The sequence below is a fragment of the Mustela nivalis genome, assembly GCF_964662115.1.
Source record: "Mustela nivalis genome assembly, chromosome: 7".
In the NCBI taxonomy this organism is placed as follows: Eukaryota; Metazoa; Chordata; class Mammalia; order Carnivora; family Mustelidae; genus Mustela; species Mustela nivalis.
In genome coordinates this window covers 97,112,208-97,128,109 of record NC_139026.1, presented here as the reverse complement: position 1 = coordinate 97,128,109, position 15,902 = coordinate 97,112,208, and the positions used below count along the sequence as shown (strand labels likewise).

The window sequence follows — 15,902 nt, the reverse complement described above, 5'->3', positions numbered from 1 at the left end:
CAATAATCTACAGATCAAATGAGAGAACTGACAGCTTGACAATACTGAAATCTATTCATGAACATGCAATTTATCTCTATTTATTTAGTTCTTCCTTGATTTCACTCATCCAAATTTTGTAGTTTTCCTCATGTTGATCTTATACATATTTTGTTAGATTTATACCTAAGTATCTCATTTTGGGGTGCTAATATAAATACTTTCATGCTTTTAATTTCAAATTAAATTTATTTTCATTGCTGGTATATGGCAAAGAAAATGACTTTTGTATATTAACCTTATATCCTGTAACCTTGCTATAATCATTTATTAGTTCCAGGAGTTGTTTTTTTCAATTCTGTTGTATTTTATATATAGACAGTCATGCCATCTGCAAACAAAGGTAGTTCTATTTCTTACTTCCCAATATGTATTTTTTATTTCCTTTTTTTTTTTTTGTCTCATTGTATTAGTTAGAACTTCTAGTATTATTTTAAAAAGGAGTGGAAAGAAGGGACATCTTTGCATTTTAGCTGCTCTTAGCAGGAAAGCTTTAAGTTTCTCACCATTATGTATGATGTAGTTGTAGGATTTTGGAGTTGTAGGGTTTTGGATTTGGTAGATATTCTTTATCAGGTTGAGGAAGTTCCCCCATATTTCGAGCTTTTTGAAAGTTTTTATCATTAATTGAAATTGGTTTTTGTCAAATGTTTCTTTGTGCCTCTGTTGAGATAATCCTGTGATTTTTCTATTTTAGCCTCTTGATGTGATGGATTATATTAATTGATTTTCAAACATTGAACCAAATTTTCTTATCTGTGATAAACCTCACTTGATTATGGTGAATTAATTCTTCCTTTAATATCGTTGGATTTAATTCAACTGAGTAGTTTAATCAGCCTATTTCTTGCTTATAGAATATTGGAAGTCCAAGAGCCTTCATTTATTTCATACTCTCTGTCCCTTTAACTCAAAACTAGAAGTTATAAAAAATTTCTTAAGAACTCTGTGGTGATACCTTTTATTTCTCTTTGTTGTCTGATTGCTGTTGCTAGGACTTCTAATACTATGTTGAACAAGATTGGTGAGAGTGGGCATCCTTGTCATGTTCCTGATCTCAACGGGAAGGCTGCAAGCTTTTTCCCATTGAGGATGATATTTGCTGTGGGTCTTTCATAGATAGATTTAATGAAGTTCAGGAATGTTCCCTCTATCCCTATACTTTGAAGCATTTTAATCAGGAACGGATGCTGGATTTTGTCAAATGCTTTTTCTGCATCGATTGAGAGGACCATGTGGTTCTTCTTTCTTCTCATATTAATTTGTTCTATCACATTGATTGATTTGTGAATGTTGAACCATCCTTGTAGCCCAGGGATGAATCCCGCCTAGTCATGGTGGATAATCTTTTTAATGTGCTATTGGATCCTGTTTGCTAGGATCTTGTTGAGAATCTTAGCATCCATATTCATCAGTGATATTGGTCTGAAATTCTCTTTTTTGGTAGGGTCTTTGCCTGGTTTGGGGATCAGGGTGATGCTGGCTTCATAGAAAGAGTCTGGAAGTTTTCCTTCTGCTTCAATTTTTTGAAACAGCTTCAGGAGAAGAGGTGTTATTTCTTCTTTGAATGTTTGGTAGAATTCCCCAGGGAATCCATCAGGTCCTGGGCTCTTGTTTTTTGGGAGGTTTTTGATCACCGCTTCAATCTCGTTACCAGATATCTGTCTATTCAAGTTGTCAATTTCTTCCTGGTTCAATTTTGGGAGTTTATAGTTTTCCAGGAATGCATCCATTTCATCTAGGTTGCTTAGCTTATTGGCATATAACTATTGATAATAACTTCTGATGATTGTTTCTACTTCCTTGGTGTTAGTAGTGATCTCTCCCTATTCATTCATAATTCTATGAATTTGGGCTTTCTCTCTTTTCTTTTGGATTAGTGTGGCCAATGGTTTATGGATCTTATTGATTCTTTCAAAAAACCAGCTTCTAGTTTCATTGATACGTTCTACTGTATCTCTGGTTTCTACCACATTGATCTCAGCTCTAATCTTGATTATTTCCCTTCTTATGTGTGGAGTTGGTTTGATTTGTTGTTGATTCTCCAGTTCTTTAAGGTGTAGAGACAGCTGCTGTGTTCTGGATTTTTCAATTTTTTGGAGGGAGGCTGGGATGGCTATGTATTTCCCCCTTATGACTGCCTTTGCTGTATCCCATAGGTTTTGGACAGAATTGTCTTCATTCTCATTGGTTTCCATGAATTGTTTCAGTTCTTCTTTGATCTCCTGGTTCATCCAAGCACTCTTAAGCAAGGTGGTCTTCCCTCAACTCTATGGGCAAATAATCTTTGACAAAGCAGGAAAAAATATACAGTGGAAAAAAGACAGTCTCTTCAATAAATGGTGCTGGGAAAACTGGACAGCTATATGTAGAAGAATGAAGCTCGACCATTCTCTTACACTGTACACAAAGATAAACTCAAAGTGGATAAAAGACCTCAATGTGAGACAGGAATCCATCAGAATCCTGGAGGAGAACATAGGCAGTAATCTCTTCGGTATCAGCCACAGCAACTTCTTTCAAGATATGTCACCAAAGGCAAAGGAAACAAAAGCGAAAATAAACTTTTGGGACTTCATCAAAATCAAAAGCTTCTGCACAGCAAAGGAAACAGTCAACAAAACAAAGAGGCAACCCAAGGAATGGGAGAAGATATTTGCAAATGACAGTACAGACAAAAGGTTGATATCCAGGATCTATAATGAACTCCTCAAACTCAACATACACAAAACAGACAAGCATATCAAAAAATGGGCAGAATATATGAACAGACACTTCTCCAATGAAGACATACAAATGGCTATCAGACACATGAAAAAATGTTCATCATCACTAGCCATCAGGGAGATTCAAATTAAAACCACATTGAGATATCACCTTACACCAGTTAGAATGGCCAAAATTAGCAAGACAGGAAACAACATGTGTTGGAGGGGATGTGGAGAAAGGGGAACCCTCTTGCACTGTTGGTGGGAATGCAAGTTGGTGCAGCCTCTTTGGAGAACAGTGTGGAGATTCCTCAAGAAATTAAAAATAGAGCTTCCCTATGACCCTGCAATTGCACTCCTGGGTTTTTACCCCAAAGATACAGATGTAGTGAAAAGAAGGGCCATCTGTAGCCCAATGTTTATAGCAGCAATGGCCACGGTCGCCAAACTATGGAAAGAACCAAGATGCCCTTCAACGGACGAATGGATAAGGAAGATGTGGTCCATATACACTATGGAGTATTATGCCTCCATCAGAAAGGAAGAATACTGTTATGTCGAAAATAAATAAAAAATAAACTAAAAAAAAAAAAAAAAGAATTCTGTGGTGAGTCTCCCCCATGAATATTCACTCCATTAAACTAGAAGTTCCTCCACAGATTTTTCTTGGATAATACTGCCTCTATCTCTGGCTTCTGCTGAGTGGCTGAGGAATACAAGAATCATATCCATAATGTCTTCATAGAGCCTTTTGTGTGACTGAATATTCTGACTTTCTGATCCTCCTGAGGCATTGGCAAAAAGGTTGTCTGTCCAGCCATACCCCTGGCCTTCTCTACAAAGCCCGCTTTTCTTTTTTTTTTTAATAAATTATTTATTTTCAGAAAAACAGTATTCATTATTTTTTCACCACACCCAGTGCTCCATGCAATCCGTGCCCTCCATAATACCCACCACCTGGTACCCCAACCTCCCACCCCCCCGCCACTTCAAACCCCTCAGATTGTTTTTTGGAGTCCATAGCCTCTTATTGTTCACCTCCCCTTCCAATTTCCCCCAACTCCCTTCTCTCTAACACCCTTGTCCTCCATGCTATTTGTTATGCTCCACAAATAAGTGAGACCATATGATAATTGACTCTCTCTGCTTGACTTATTTCACTCAGCATAATCTCTTCCAGACCCGCTTTTCTAACATTGAAGCCCCCAGTTTAGCATCATTTGCAATAAGGGTAGGCTGAGAATTTCCAAAATCATCAAGCCCTGGTCTCTCTCATTAGCAGAGTTGTCAACATCCATATTTATATTCGCATTCCATCCAAGGCAATCTAGACTCTTTATCATGCTGTTTTTATCAAACTTCTTGCAGCTCTTGCCCATTGCCTGATTCCCAAGCCACATTCACATTTTTGGGAATTTATTACAGTAGTACCACACGTTCAAGTACCAAAACCTATATTGGTTTCCTACAGCTGTTGTATAGATTAACACAAAATGGCTTAAAACAATGAAAATTTATTATCATATATTTTTAGATGTCAGAAGTCTGAAGTGAGTCTCACTGCAGTAAAATCAAAGTGTCATTAAGGCTGTGTTCCTTTCTAGAAGTTCTAGAAGAGAACCAGTTTTCTTGCCTTTTCCAGCTTCTGGAGGCTGTCTGCATCCTTTGGTTCATGGTCCCCTTCCACCTTCAAAGGTAGCAATGACCAGCCATGTCTTTCTAATATTGTAACATTTGGACTGTGACTCTTCTGTCTCCTCTTCCCCATTTAAGGTCCTTTGAGACTACATTGGGCCCGTCCAGATAATCCAGAATGATCTCCTTATTTCAAAGTTATCTCATTAGCAAGATTAATCCTATCTGAAACATTAATTCCCCTATATACATTCACAGTTTCCAGGAATTAGGATGTGGATATCTTTGGGGGCCTTTATTCTACCCACCACAATTATACTATCTCACTTAATCCTCACAACAATCCTGTGAGATGACTGTACTTATTACCTTCATATTGCTGATAAGAAAAAGGATCAAGGATATTGAGTCACATATCCAAAGCTAGTAAGTGTGGAGTTTATCACACCACTATAGTTCTATGACTGTGAGTGTGTACATATCCCTCTCTTAGATAAAACTAAGACCTATTGCAAGCACTATGTTTCAGACTTTTCTGACATACCTTTAAATATTCCTGTCAGTCATGGATATTATCAATGCTTCTGTTGGTGTTTGGGTTTATGAGGAGACCTAAGAATTTACATAGTTGCTACAGTATTCCAAGTAACTGGTTCTCATAGGAATAAGTGGTGTGATGCATAGATGAAATGGGCCTCAGCTGCTAGAAGATTCTATTATCTGTGGAAAAACAAAATAAATGGACAATTTGAATGCTCATATGGAAGGAGATAAAAACAGATTAGTCAAAAACAAATTGGCTGAAGCAGCTATTTGGTTAAAAAATGAATCTTTGGAGTCACTGTTTTTCTGGTACTTCTGGTACAATGTGGGGGAAGTTCTGGCAAAATTTTATGTGTTACTTAAACAATTTGTTTCCCTTACTTTTTTTTCTTTTCAAAAATTTCTCACTCTTTTCTGTCTCTTCTGAACACATATTCTTCTTAGTAAATTTATTATAGATTCTTTACTAAATTATATGTTATGTGTCATATATATCATACTTGTATGTTATGTGTTGTATATATCATACTTGAATTATAGGCTATTCTCAATAGAATCATACTGTAAAAACTACTTTGTAAACTGATTTTTAAACCTAACAAAGATCATGAAATTTCATGTCAAGGTATGTATTTCTGAAATATTCTTTTTAATGGCCACATAGTATTCCACCATATAGACACGCCATTATTTTGTTTAACTAGTTTCCTATTGTGAATTTACATTGTCTCTACCTTTTCGAAAATAATGAAGAACAGGAATAATTGCTGGGAAATGCATTAGTGACAAAATATGGAAACAATTTAAAAATCTAAAAATGTAAAAAATTGCTTTAAAAAGCACAAAATGCTGCACTTGAAGATGCAATGTTCACATAACCTCAACCATAATAAACCAATGTCGCCAATAGGTAAGGGAAAAATCAATTTACAATTTCAAGTATTTATTCTTTGACCTATTCTTTTCACCAGCTGCTATCTAGATCATTTTCCCAAATTAAATTGCTTTAACTAAATAATTTAACCTGAGCCTGGTTCAGTGAGGAGGCTATTTGGTTATTCAATCTATCACATGGTTTTTTGTCAAAGTTAAAATTACTATTGAGAAATGTGCCTCTAATAAAAAGGGAAAAATTTTTCTGCTCACTCAAGGCAGAAAAATGAAAGAGCTGGGTGTGATGGCCTTGAGAGGAGGTAAAGAGAAAGCAAGGGCTTAATTAAATCAAAAAAACAAATATATTATTGTTTGCCAAGATCATTTAATCTGAAATAAGAAAATGATACTAGCAGTCTTACCTCAGGTTTATTTCACATCTTCAGGTGAGACAGTTCTACACTGAAGACATCCACATTGGCTGCAAATACTTGCAAAAATAACACTGCCCTAATCCACATTATGAATTGATCTCCCTGCATTATTTGTTCTGAAATTCTGAGTAGATGTTTTATGTTTCTCTGTTAAAATCCTCCATATTATGGAGTAACAGAATTAGTGCCTGACGTGTCAACTGTGATAATCAATGGGTTAAAATTATTTCTAAATTATTCACTGACTGCCTGTCTTGTTGCAACACTAGTTTAGTTAAAATGTGTCCAACTAGCTAATGTCCCCTTGAGACCCCATTAAAAACATCAATACTTTATCAAGATGTGACAGACACTACATAGTCAAAACCTTTTTGAAAAGTAATTATTTTCTCTAAATGTCAATGATCAAATTCTTTCAAAATGATAAATTCGGGCTTTCTGTATTATTCTAAATGCAGATTACCTACAGCAATTTAATTTAATTCAGTTTATTGTCCAATAGAAATGAACTTGGCCAGACCAAAAATTCATTGCTTCATTCAAAAGAAATAATTGGCTTTTTTCATTCTTATATATAAACCATATTTTTTCATTCAATAATTATGGTAGTTATCACATACTGGGCACTAGGGCTATGAAATGAAGAGAATAAAGAAAGAAAGAAAGAAATTTTGCATCAAGCCCAATGCCTCCAGGACTGAAAACAGTGCCTAGGAATGGTAGGTTCTGGATAAATACCAGACAAATAGGAGATAAGGAGTAAAGGGGGAGGGAAAGGAGGAGAGAAGGAATGAAGGATGATAATATTCCCACCCCACCCCTTTAATAACTTTCAAATCTCTGTGTGGAGTAATAGAAAAGCCCTCGGCTGGGAGGCAGGCACCTGGGTCTCCATAGTCTGCTACCAACTACCCAGAATCTGGGTGTTATTTCTCCTCCCTGGGCCTTCATTTCCAGATATGAATGCTCCATTTCAGTTTGAAGTTCTAGAATGCTATAAACAGCACTTGATCCATAAAAGTGGTCGTATGTTTTACTTAATTGCCCTTTTGGGCCCAAACAGTCACCCTATGGCAGAAGTTCAGCTCACCCTGCTCTCCTTTCTGCTCTTCACTCAGAAACATCTGACCTAAGGATAATCATCTTCTCCTTCCAGTCCCAACCCATATCCAAGGATAAATGCTATTTGTCCTTCTGGCTACATCTTGGCCTTTCTCTTTCCTCTTTAGTAACAGGGAAATTAGCTAGTTCAACTTTACCCAGGAAGAGAGCCAAGTGCATGCACCTCAGAATCAAAGAGACCAGCCAGAAATGCAGCTCTTCCCATAAAGGGGAGTGTGCTCAAGGGGCTCAGCTGGGTTGGACCTACAATAACATCTTTCGGGGCCACCTGAAAAATCTGAGGTGAGTCTCGGGGAAATGAGTTTGGATCTTAGGACACAGAAAGAAATCAAATCTCCTAGTGTGTCCTGCTGTGGTAACAAGCTCTGAGGTTGCTAATGCTGTTTTCCTGTCTCTGTTTGCCTTCTTTCTTCTAGGCTACCATTAAAAACCTCTTGTATGATAATTACTACTTTTTGTTTCTTCAAAATGTCATGGAGGCTATTTAGCCAATAGATCACCTAATGCAAGGCAACAACTTCTCTTTTAAATATTGCATTAATCATTTAAATGTCAAAAGATGTGAATTATTACCTTGGCAACAAAATGGTTTTTCCTCTTGGCTCTTTTTATTCCTTCTCTTATTATTACAGAAAAGCCAAACTAATACTTCACAATGGACACTTATGTCATGACTTCGGGGTCTAAATAATATTCCTTTGTTTCCACCTGTCATTGAACGTGCATCCTGTGCTGTGAAAGCACTGGAGAGACATTCCTCTCCAGCCATGCCCATCACAGACATGGCCCACCCTATTATGTACAACAGCTAAGATTCTGAGGATGGTTCACAGCTGAGGAGAGGGAATGAAATGAGTCCAGGATGATGTTTTCAAACCCTAGATCTGGTCTAGCTCTGTCATAGACCAGAACAAGATAGGGAAAGTCCTCTGTCTCCTCTGAATTCCTCTCTAATGTGAGGGAGTTATAAAGATCATCTCTAAGCTCTGAAACTCTGTTGCCATCAGACTCTTTACTGTCCAAAGTATTTTAGAACGCATATAGAGTAGCCATAGCAAAAGCATACACTGTAAACTCTGGTAAACAAAGAACATGATGACTCATAATACATGAGAACAGTGCTTGGTATTGGGATATATGGAACTCCCTTTCTGATATGAGGCTGGTGATGCAGTAATTGCTCAGTACTTTGAAGCAAGATGTCTTTATCTCAAATCATGGGTCTGTCATTTATGATCATTTCAGGTGAATTATTTAAATCATCTAACCTCAATTCCCTCACTTATAAGACAACCATGCATGTGTATATTGTGAAGGGATAGAGTGTCAATTTGAGAAACACTCGCCCTATTATGTGTCTGACTGGTCTTGTCATGGTACTATGATTATATGAGCCTGAGTCTGTGCCTCTATGACTGAGTTTCTGCATCATGGAAATGTCTGTGGCATTCTGTGTCTTTGTTTCCTTGAGTAAGTGAATAGGTTTATCACAGCCGTGTGGTTGAAGACTGGTAAACTTGGACGTGATTTCCATCCTAACTGCCTTACAGAGCTACTGTGAGGATAAAATAAGATGATAAGCATGAACAATTGCCACATTTATATGGCATTTTATAACTTATAAATGGCTTACCCACATGACATCTGTTTTTGACATTCTAACAGCTGACTGAGGTGTTTTATTACTTTTGTTGATATCACTGTATAGATAAGGGGATTTAGAATGTAACTATTTAACTTGAAGTAACTCAGTTAATCAAGGGGGGAGGTATTCTGAACATAGATCTTTATCACGGCCAATATTTTATTAATTTTTTTCCTTTTATATACCCACCTCCTTGTGAAAAAGTCATAAGGTTCATTGTAAAGCACATTACCAATGTAAGACATTGTTGTTGATATTAAAGAAATCTCTGGAAGGCAGACTATGTAATTTCCTAGATGATTTCTTGGCTAGGTTTTCCTAAGTAATTTACATTATTTTTACTTTTTTCTCATTGAAAGGCAGTCAAAGTTGATGGCAAAGTCAGGGAGGAGTCATGGTTTTAGATGAAAACTGGTAAAAGAATTTGTCTGAAAGACCCACACTGCGTGTTCTTTCATTGAAATTGTTATAATGTCTGATTAATGCTTTTAGTGTGAGAAGCCTGCTCCTGATCTATGATCAATGCTTTCTCCAGCAGATATTGCAAAGGCCTCATCTTTCCTGTACTGAGATACCCTGACTGAGTCATCAGTAGAATGGAGCATGAGCCAAAAACTTTCCTCCAGGACAAAGGGGGAATTTTCACTGAGCCAATGTCTCTTTCTTATCCTCCTTAGTCATGTGCTCTAAGTTACCTTATCTGTCAGAGTATAGCAGCTGCCTTGCAGGAGTAGTATGAGTATTTATAAAATAGCATGTGCAAAGTGGTTTACACGATAAAGGATAGTTATCTTAAAAGAGAGATTGCTATAAGGAAATCATAGCCAAGATTTTTGTCTTTTAGCAAAGAAATCCTATTGAATGACCAAGCAGCCAATCAAAGTCGCTTCCATCTTATATTCTGACAATCATTTCTCAAAGACATATGGGGGGGGGGTGTGAGTTAATTAATTAAATAGTTTCATTGATAAATATTTTGAAATAAAAGGGACCTATCTTTGAAATTTTATAAGCTTTGTACAGTTGTTAACTCCTCTCTTTCAAATAATGAAGAAATTAATTTGTTATTACTTGGCATTAAAGATGCCTTTGTAGATGCCATTTCCACATGAGAAGCTAGCTTTAGGTCTGTGCTAAAGAATAATTCAATTCATAGGTCTTTTCTTGGGACCTTGAGAAAAGAAAGGTCCCGAGGCAAGAAGCTAACATATGGTTATTATTATTGTTATTAAATTCCATTTATTCAACACATAGTATATGCCAGGTTCTGAACTAAATGTTTTACACACATCATTAATTCACTTATTTATTGAGCACCTAGCATGTGCCAGGGGCTATAGTAAATAAATTGTTGAGAAGCCAGGATTATTCTGACCTCTGCATAATAACAAGCCAGATTTTTTTTTTAAATCATGAATTTTGTTTTTTCTGGGCCTTATGCTCCTCCTCATCTGTATATTGAGAATAATAAAAACTATTTTTCTTCCCAGGACTGTTATAAAAATCAAAAGACATAATAGACATGAAACCCTGTGAATAATTAAAAAGGTTTCAAAAATATAAACGTTAAAAAGACCACAGAAATGTTTGGTTAACAAATGTTTTTGCTTTGTTCATTTATTTGTTTTACTACATTCTAAAATACCTTTTATATTAGCTAGGATTTTATTAGACTGCCTTCCAGAGAAAAGCCAAGCAAATGTGGTTTAGCTGGCAAACACTTATTATTGCCAGATAACAAACCATAAGGGGAAGGTGGTACAAAGGCCAACAATGCTGTTAAGAACCCAGGATAAGTCTATCTCCTGCCACCCTAAACCTAGAATTGGGGTTTCTTCTTTCTGGTCCTACAATGGCTGCTTGACCTCCATGATAGTGTCTACATTCCGAGCAGACTTCCTCATGAAGTTGTGTCAGGTCATTCAGGAAAAGTTCCTTCTAGCTATATTTGGAATACAAGATGCAAATTATATCTTATCCCACAATTTATTAATACATGAATAAAAAGGAATGAGATCGCTTTTGTGAAAAGAATAGGTCACCCTTTTGGGGTTGTTGTAAAGAAAGAAACAACTCCATATGTTTTTTGCAGACTCAAATTTCGAAAAGGAAATTATATGGGTATGTGCCTGAAAACTTTCTCTAGAAGTCAAATTTTCTCAGGGAAACAGAGGGAAGCTGGAGGGTTGGAAAAATATGCATCATTCATACTATCAGAACAGGAGCAGAAGAGGAATAAAAAAAACAAGGGCAAGTAGATTAAGCTGAAATTAGAACACTATGTCTGTAAGGAATGTATGTTAATTAAGGTTCCCCAGAGAAACAAAACCAATAAGAACCTGGGAGAGAATTGTTAGCTTGAGTCTAAAGTCCATCACGTAACAGAATTCCCTCTTCATCCAGAGAGGTCAGGGGCTTCTTTGTCTGTCTGTCTGTCTGTCTCTTAAGCCCTTCAACTGATTGGATGAGGCCCACACATTATGAAGGGTAATCTACTTTACTCAAGTCTACTGACTTAAATATTAATATCATCTAAAAAACTCTCTCAGCAATATCCAGATGTGTTTAACCAAATATTTGGGTATCCATAGCCTCATCAAGCTGACATAGAAGATTAACTATCACAGGGACTACTGAGATCTTAGAAAACAAGCCAGGTAGATGTGAATTTCAGGTTATAATTTTACCACAGTGTCAGCATTTGGGAAATTATTGGAAGGTATCCTCCAAAAACTCAGAAAATCCATATTAAAAAATAAACAATCCCTTGAATTTTGAGATAGCTATATCTAGTTGTTGTAGAAAATTTGGACAGAGTTGAAAGGGTAAAAACAGCATGATAATAAAATACTCAAAGATTGTTATAAACAAAATAATGACTCCCAATGAATCATGCAATTTTTTTTGTTCATTCTCATTTGCTGTCACTTTACTCTGCCTTCCATTCAGACAGGAAGTCCATTTCCCCACTCCTCAAATCTGGGATTCTCTAGTGATTTATTTATTTATTTATTTACCAATAGAACATGGCAGAATTGATGCCATGCATCTTTCAGAGCTTGTACCTCCTGCTTTTATCCTCTTAACACTACTTTGAAACCATTGTGCTAGAAGAAATGAAGGCAGGTGAAAATAAAGGTCCTTCTGTCCCCGCTGTGGCAGCTAAGTCCAGTCTGCACAGGTCTTCCAGCTACACCCTCATGAATGAGTCCAGACAAAATTAGTCAAGAACAGTCTGACCAACTGAAAGAATTATTTAAAAAAAAAAAAAAAAAAAAAACAACAACAACAACCAAAAAAGCAGGGCATTTTTGCTTTAAGCCATTAAATTTTGAAGTGGCTCATTGTACAATGATAGAAAACTAAAACATAATTGCAATTCATTTTCTTCATGGCTGCCTGGTACTTCATTGAATAACCTCAATTTTGAAAATCCATTCCTTTCTTGATAAACATTTGGATTGTTCCCAGGTCATTTTTCTTGATTAAAAAATGAAACTTATAAATATTTATATACATTTATATCAACAGTTACACAAATCCAAGAATTTCTTTGGAATATACCCATAGGTGTAGAATTACTATTGTGGGTGTGAGCATTTTCAATGTAATTCTCAAAGCAGTTATCAACCATGCAGCAGTGGCATAGATAAAACATAAAAGAAAAGGTTTATAAATATGCTAATTAAAATCAAGAAATTTTTTATTAAAGGAAAAGACAAGCAACAAATTGGAAAGAAGTATCTGCCTATATTTAATTAACAAAAACAGTATACTTAACACATAATTATGAATTAATGGGAAAGTACAAAAAGCTTATTAGGAAAAAATATGAACAAACATCACAGAAGAGAAAATAAAATAAAAAGAAAAATATAATAACAAAATAAGTAGAAGAATAAAATAATATGATAATAATAAATCATAAAATAATAAAAAATTTAAAAAGAAAAAATAAAATGGCCCATAAACATATAAAGTGACTCCTAGTTCGTTAGTAAGTAGGGCAATTCATTTCTCAGTGAACCCAAGACATTTCTTTGCCATTTTAAAGGGTGTAAGCCATATTAGTAAAAAAAAATTAGATTATGCCTCATAACTATCTACATAATAATTTGAACATTTGAACATCCAAAACAAGCAAATCTGGAATTGAAATGGTGACAGAAAAATACATATGTCCTCCAAACATTTTCTTTTAATGAATACTTATTGTATGGGACAGGTGAAGTAGAAGGCTTAACGAATTATATTTTCATATGAAGACATTTAAAGGCTAAAAAGAGGAAATAGTTGATTTAATATTAACTGGTCATCAAGTATCTTAATTCCAGTTTTGTTGATATGACAGCGTATTATCATATTGATCTGTATACTATAAACTTTTGTAGACATACATATTGATGGTAAAGGTGAAAATAAGCTCACATAGCCAAAAAAAAAAAACAAAAAGCAGAAGAAAAGAGAAAAAAAGAAAAAAAAAATGCATATGTTGAGGAAGGTGCAGGGAGTACCACTAATTCTGCTGGTAAGAATGCAAATTAATGTGCAAATTAATACCACATTTCTAGAGATGGATTTGGCAATATATCTCAAAAGCTTTTAAAATGTGTGTACTTTTTGAGTCAAGAATTTCATTTCTGAGAATAACCAGCAAGGATATTTGTATAAAAGTGTTGATTGTTGCATGCCTTGACCATCCATATTTCTAAACAATCTGTCTCACCTGTAGTCCTTCCTGAGTGGCAAGTCCAGTTTTTATACCAGACAAACCAGAGGTCACCCTGCTACAGTTGAATGGAATGAGCCAAGAGCTGAGTCATCCCAAGGGTAAATAATCCATAGACTCTGGACAGAGATCTGACTGATCAGGCATAAAATGATGGACAAGGACAATAAGAAACCAAGAAAGTGTAGCTGTTGGTTACGGAACAAGAGCCAAAAATATTGATGAAGTGTCACTATGATGTATATATAAGGACAGAGAAAGCCACCACATAACAGAGATGAGAATCACCAGGAAATAGAGAAAGGTGCTCATGAAAGAGAGTGAGAGAAAGAGAATAAAAAGATGTACCAAGAGAAGCAGCCATTCTAGGGCTACCTTACACAGCAGTGGCTTTCTAGGTGCAGCTCCAGTCCACATATATATATCATGACAAGAAAACACCTTTTCGTGGAGGACCAAAAAAAAAAAAAAAAAAAAACCAGTCAAGCAAGACTGTATATTTTTTTATTCATTTTATTTTATTTTATTTTATAAACATATATTTTTATCCCCAGGGGTACAGGTCTGTGAATCGCCAGGTTTACACACTTCACAGCACCCACCAAAGCACATACCCTCCCCAATGTCCATAACCCCACCCCCTTTCTCCCAACCCCACTCCCCCCAGCAACCCTCAGTTTGTTTTGTGAGATTAAGAGTCACTTATGGTTTGTCTCCCTCCCAATCCCATCTTGTTTCATTGATTCTTCTCCTACCCACTTAAGCCCCCATGTTGCATCACCATTTCCTCATATCAGGGAGATCATATGATAGTTGTCTTTCTCTGCTTGACTTATTTCACTAAGCATGATACGCTTTAGTTCCATCGATGTTGTCACAAATGGCAAGATTTCATTTCTTTTGATGGCTGCATAGTATTCCATGGTGTATATATACCACATCTTCTTCATCCATTCATCTGTTGATGGACATCTAGGTTCTTTCCATAGTTTGGCTATTGTGGACATTGCTGCTATAAACATTCGGGTGCACGTGCCCCTTCGGATCACTACATTTGTATCTTAAGGGTAAATACCCAGTAGTGCAATTGCTGGGTCATAGGGCAGTTCTATTTTCAACATTTTGAGGAACCTCCATGCAGTTTTCCAGAGTGGTTGCACCAGCTTGCATTCCCACCAACAGTGTAGGAGGGTTCCGCTTTCTCCACATCCTCACCAGCATCTGTCATTTCCTGACTTGTTGATTTTAGCCATTCTGACTGGTGTGAGGTGATATCTCATTGTGGTTTTGCTTTGTATTTCCTGACGCCAAGTGATATGGAGCACTGTTTCATGTGTCTGTTGGCCATCTGGATGTCTTCTTTGCAGAAATGTCTGTTCATGTCCTATGCCCATTTCTTGATTGGATTATTTGTTCTTTGGGTGTTAAGTTTGCTAAGTTCTTTATAGATTTTGGACACTAGTCCTTTATCTGATATGTCGTTTGCAAATATCTTCTCCCATTCTGTCAGTTGTCTTTTGACTTTGTTAACTGTTTCCTTTGCTGTGCAAAAGCTTTTGATCTTGATGAAATCCCAATAGTTCATTTTTGCCCTTGCTTCCCTTGCCTTTGGCGATGTTCCTAGGAAGATGTTGCTGTGGCTGAGGTCAAAGAGGTTGCTGCCTGCGTTCTCCTCAAAGATTTTGATGGATTCCTTTCGCACATTGAGGTCCTTCATTCATTTTGAGTCTATTTTCGTATATGGTGTAAGGAAATGGTCTAATTTCATTTTTCTGCATGTGGCTGTCCAAATTTCCCAACACCATTTATTGAAGAGGCTGTCTTTTTTCCATTGGACATTCTTTCCTGCTTTGTCGAAGATTAGTTGACCATAGAGTTGAGGGTCTACTTCTGGGCTCTCTATTCTGTTCCATTGATCTATGTGTCTGTTTTTGTGCCAGTACCTTGCTGTCTTGATGATGACAGCTTTGTAATAGAGCTTGAAGACCGGAATTGTGATGCCACCAACTTTGGCTTTCTTTTTCAATATCCTTTTGGCTATTCGAGGTCTTTTCTGGTTCCATATAAATTTTAAAATTATTTGTTCCATTTCTTTGAAAAAGATGGATGGTACTTTGATAGGAATTGCATTAAATGTGTAGATTGCTTTAGGTAGCATAGACATTTTCACAATA

General features: G+C 36.2%; 1 long non-coding RNA gene across 1 annotated transcript in view; it reads right to left on the bottom strand.

The window, feature by feature from the left end:
* LOC309870019 overlaps positions 1 to 15,902 on the bottom strand; it is a 57,639-nt gene that overhangs the window by 5,620 nt on the left and 36,117 nt on the right. The window contains exon 2 of the long non-coding RNA XR_014314428.1: positions 4,927 to 5,102. This is a non-coding gene — a long non-coding RNA (uncharacterized lncRNA). The remainder of the gene's footprint in view (positions 1 to 4,926; positions 5,103 to 15,902) is intronic.